Here is a 4329-nt window from a genome sequence, read left to right as displayed (position 1 = left end):
AGAGCTGCAGCAGTGAACACGTCATCCTGTTCTTCCCCAGTGATTTGCTTGCTGGTACATTTTTTTTGTTCACATTTACCTGTTTATTAAAATTGCTGTCAATGTTCATTAAAATAAGCCCTCCCCTGAAAATAAGCCCTCTGGTATTTTTCTGTCCAAAAAAAATAATAAAATGGTGTCTTATTATCGGGGAAACACGGTAGTTACCATGTCCCCAATATCAGTTCTCCAAATAACATCCATTAGTTTCACAAAAGAATTTTTACAGAGAAAATATAACTAGAATCGAAATACAGCCACCTTAGAAACGAGGAGACTACTTTCCTCTACTGTCTTGGTTTCTGAGGAGAGTAGATTCCATCTTAAGGTGATTACCAACCATTGCCCAAACCCAGTTCACTTCCGAGATCAATGATGCCTCCATACTTGCAGGACATGGTCAAGCAGTTACTCTGCTGCTGGACAGTGGCCACTAATCAGGCTTAAGCAGACCCCTCAGCCACTTGATCAAGCAGGTTGCTTGACCACTGAGTTATTCCTAGGGCCTGGCATGTCTGTTGGTTAGGTAATCCACTGGATTTCCTGGCTCACTCCTCAGCTGACAGTTGACATCCTCTTCCATCTTCAGCTATTGAGTTGTCTGGGGGATACTGTACTATCTTCAGCTGGAAAGCAACAGTATTTATTCCAGCTAGATTTCTACAATGTTCCTTTTTCGCTTTTTTTTGGAGGGGGCAAGGCAAGGCAATCGGGGTTAAGTGACTTGCCCAAGGTCACATGGCTAGTAACTGTTAAATGCCTGAGGTCAGATTTGAACTCAGATCTTCCTGATTCCAGGGCTGGTGCCCTATTCACTGTGCTACTTAGCTGTACCTACAATGCTCTTTTAGCTAGGGCAACAATAGTTAGGATCAGTAGAAGATTTTTCTCTTTGAGAGATTCTGAACCTTAGTTCAGATGTTGTTTGTCATCCCCAGGTAGAAGATAGATAGATGACTATCCTGTCTGGTTGGACAATCTTTCCTGGATCAAAAGGTCCTTCCCACAGTATGGTGTTCCATACTTCCTTGGGGCAGTGATTCTCAAAAAAAAACCACCCCAAATACTTGGGATTCTAACACTCTTTTAGAGAATTCTCAAGGCCAAAGCTATTTTCATTATAATACTAAGTTGTTTTAATGTATAATATGGTAAATATCAATAGATATAATCCAAAGAATAAAAGGTTTTTTTGGGGGGTACTTAATATTTTTTGAGTATAAAGGAGTCCCAAGGTCCAAAAGTATGAGAGTCCCTGCCTTAGGGTGATCACTTCCAATTTAATTCAAATCCATCTATCATACTTCATATAGACACAAACACATGAATGCAGTCTATGGCCTGGAGGCAAGGTCATTGTTCCACTGGCTTCTCTGTAAGAAATTGAGCTTTTTCAGCCTCAGGCTCTTTTTAGACAGTTTTATATGTGGAAGTCTTTCCTTTACATTACAACTTTGACTTCCTGTTTTACTTCTGTTCCAAGCTTTCCACTTACCTGCCCAGCAAGTCGTTTCTTTGGCTCTCAGTTTCTTCTAATGAAGGCATTAGACTAGATTAAATCTAAGGTCTCCTCCAGCTCCAGATCTAAGCTCCTGGAGATCATTTTGCCCTATGGCTAGCAAACTTTTAGAATTCCTGTGATTTGGAGTCAGATTTCCTAGAGGAAAGGTCCCTCACTCTCATTCACCTTAGCCCTATCCTACCCCTACCCCTATTATCTGTCTGTCCTACTCTGTTCTCCTCTTCCATTCTGCTTGCTGGAACTCCTATTCTATACTTAACAAACTGCTCTTCCTGTCAGATCACATCCTCTTATAGACCTTTTATATTCTTGCAATCATAGAAACTTGACTTTCCCCAGAAGATACAGCAACTTTTATCACCCTTTCCATTGTTGCGTGTTCCTAACAACTGGTCCCGGAGAAGTAAATCTACTTTTTGCTTTTTACTTCCATTTCCAGATCTTCTATGCCATCTTCTGTCATTGTCCAGAAACCTTTTCTCCTTTCAGGTTCGTTCTGTGAGGGATAATTTGCAGTGAAGTTTCCCCATTCTGAAAAATCAAATCTAGAGTGGCTTCAGCATCCACTAGGCCTAAATTTAGAAGTCCCCCGACCTTGCAGGAATCTGGGACTTAGAGCAATGGAGACCCTACCCAGTGCCAGCTCAGCATGAGATATGCCAAATAAAGATAAAACTGCCTTCCTAGACTTGCATTGGATACCCACATGTTTCCATGTCCTTTGTCTCTGAGATAGATTCCCACCCTTAGGTCATGGGCCAATGAGAGTGAAGGTCATTTGGGGGGTTGGGGTTCTGCATTAGAAGGTTATATAACTGTGGCTTGCTTCTGCCTGTTGCTCTCTCTCCCTGGAAGTCACCGTTCGAGTGACAGGGGCTGAGGGCCCTTTCTCATGAGAAAGAATAAAGACCTTTTCTGATCTCAGACTCAGACTGGAAACTCTTTCATCCCACACAGTTCTATCCAGATTTATCACCTTTTTGATATCTTTATTGTAATTAAAATATTTATTGCTTTTAGGTTGCCTTTCTCCCCTCTTCAAAGACTTCACATAGCACTGGTTTATAACTCTTTCCATCTCTCTTTCTCTCTCTCTCTCTCTCTCTCTCTCTCTCTCTCTCTCTCTCTCTCTCTCTCTCTCTCTGTCTCTCTCTCTCTCTCTCTCTCTCTCTCTCTGTCTCTCTGTCTCTGTCTCTCTCTCTCTCTCTCTCTCTCTCTCTCTCTCTCTCTCTCTCTCTCTCTCTCTCTCTCTCTCTCTCTCTCTCTCTCTCTCTCTCTCTCTCTCTCTCTCTCTCTCTCTCTCTCTCTCTCTCTCTCTCTCTCTCTCTCTCGCTCTCTCTCTCTCTCTCTCTCTCTCTCTCTCTCTCTCTCTCTCTCTCTCTCTCTCTCTCTCTCTGTCTCTCTGTCTCTGTCTCTCTCTGTCTCTGTCTGTCTGTCTGTCTGTCTCTCTCCAGTATATAATAATACCTTTATTGTTGTTCGGTTGTTTTTCAGTCATCTTCTACTCTTTGTGACCTCATTTGGGGTTTTCTGGGCAAAGATACTGGAGTGGTTTGCCATTTCTTTCTCCACTTCATTTTACAAATGACAAAATTGAGGCAAACAAGGTTACGTGACTTGTCCAGGATCACACAGCTAATAGGTATTTGAAGTTAAGAAAGGAGTTTTCTTGACTCTAAGCCTAGCGCTCTAGCCACCCACCACTGGTTTCCTAAGTAATTCTTTGATAAATATTTGTTGGATTGAATGATGTATTAAAGCTTGGTGGATGGTATTCACTGCCTTCCCTCCTCTCACCTTTCCCCTCCCCACCACTCTAGGAGTATAAATCCTTTGTAGGTAGAGACAGTGTCTCTTCTAAACTTTGGATACTCCCCAGTGCCTAATACAGGGTTCGCCACACAGTATGTATTATATAAGATGTATTATATTCCTAAAGAAATTTGTACATCAAATATTTGCAAATTAGATCAGAAGTATCATTGTACTGTACAGTAGAAAGAATAGTGGTTTGAGAGTCAAAAAACTTAGAATGTAATCCTGCAAGTATCTCTAACTAGGCTCTGTGATCTTGAGGAAATAATTTCTCCTCTCTGGCCTCACATTTTTCATTGATCAAATGAGCAGCTTAGATTAGCTGATGTTTTAGGTTCCTTCTAGCATGTCCATTTATGAATCTACTTTCCAGACCTCTAAACCTGGCTGTAGGGATGGTTTGTCTTCAATTCTGATTAAGCTGTCAGTCATATCTAACTCAGGTTTGCATCCCCTGCCCCAACAGTTAATGACCTGTAAATAAATACTTCTTGCCGTGGGAGGTTTGCTACTTAAAGGAACCCTGGTGGGAATCCTTTTCTAAAGTTGAAGAAACCTTTTATAATGTGAATTAGTTACTTGCTAATCTATCTGAAATTTCTGAAAGTAATGAAGCATCTCCATAGCAAAATGATAACCATTGCCTTCTCTTATCAGAAGTATCTTGAAACACTTTTCCTGAATGATTTTTTTTAAAGAAAAGAAGCCTTTTGAGTAATTTGAGAATTGCTTATTTTAGGATTACATAGTTTTTGTTTCATGATAATATTTTTATGCTACCTAAATGAAAGAGACTGGCCATGTGACTTAATTTCTATTGGGAACACCTAAGCGGGAAAATTCCCTCTACCAGTGCAGGTTGGCACCTTCTCTGTATTTACAAGTATACTTGAGCTGCCTGAAGCATTGAGAAATTAGATGACTTGGCCAGTATGTATCAGAGGTGCAACTCT

Source organism: Petaurus breviceps, unplaced genomic scaffold (assembly GCF_028583685.1).
Source record: "Petaurus breviceps papuanus isolate PSGF00001 unplaced genomic scaffold, PetGlider_PUasm1.0 90792, whole genome shotgun sequence".
Lineage (NCBI taxonomy): Eukaryota > Metazoa > Chordata > Mammalia > Diprotodontia > Petauridae > Petaurus > Petaurus breviceps.
The sequence above is the reverse complement of the archived record's forward strand: the minus strand, read 5'-3'. Positions refer to the sequence as shown.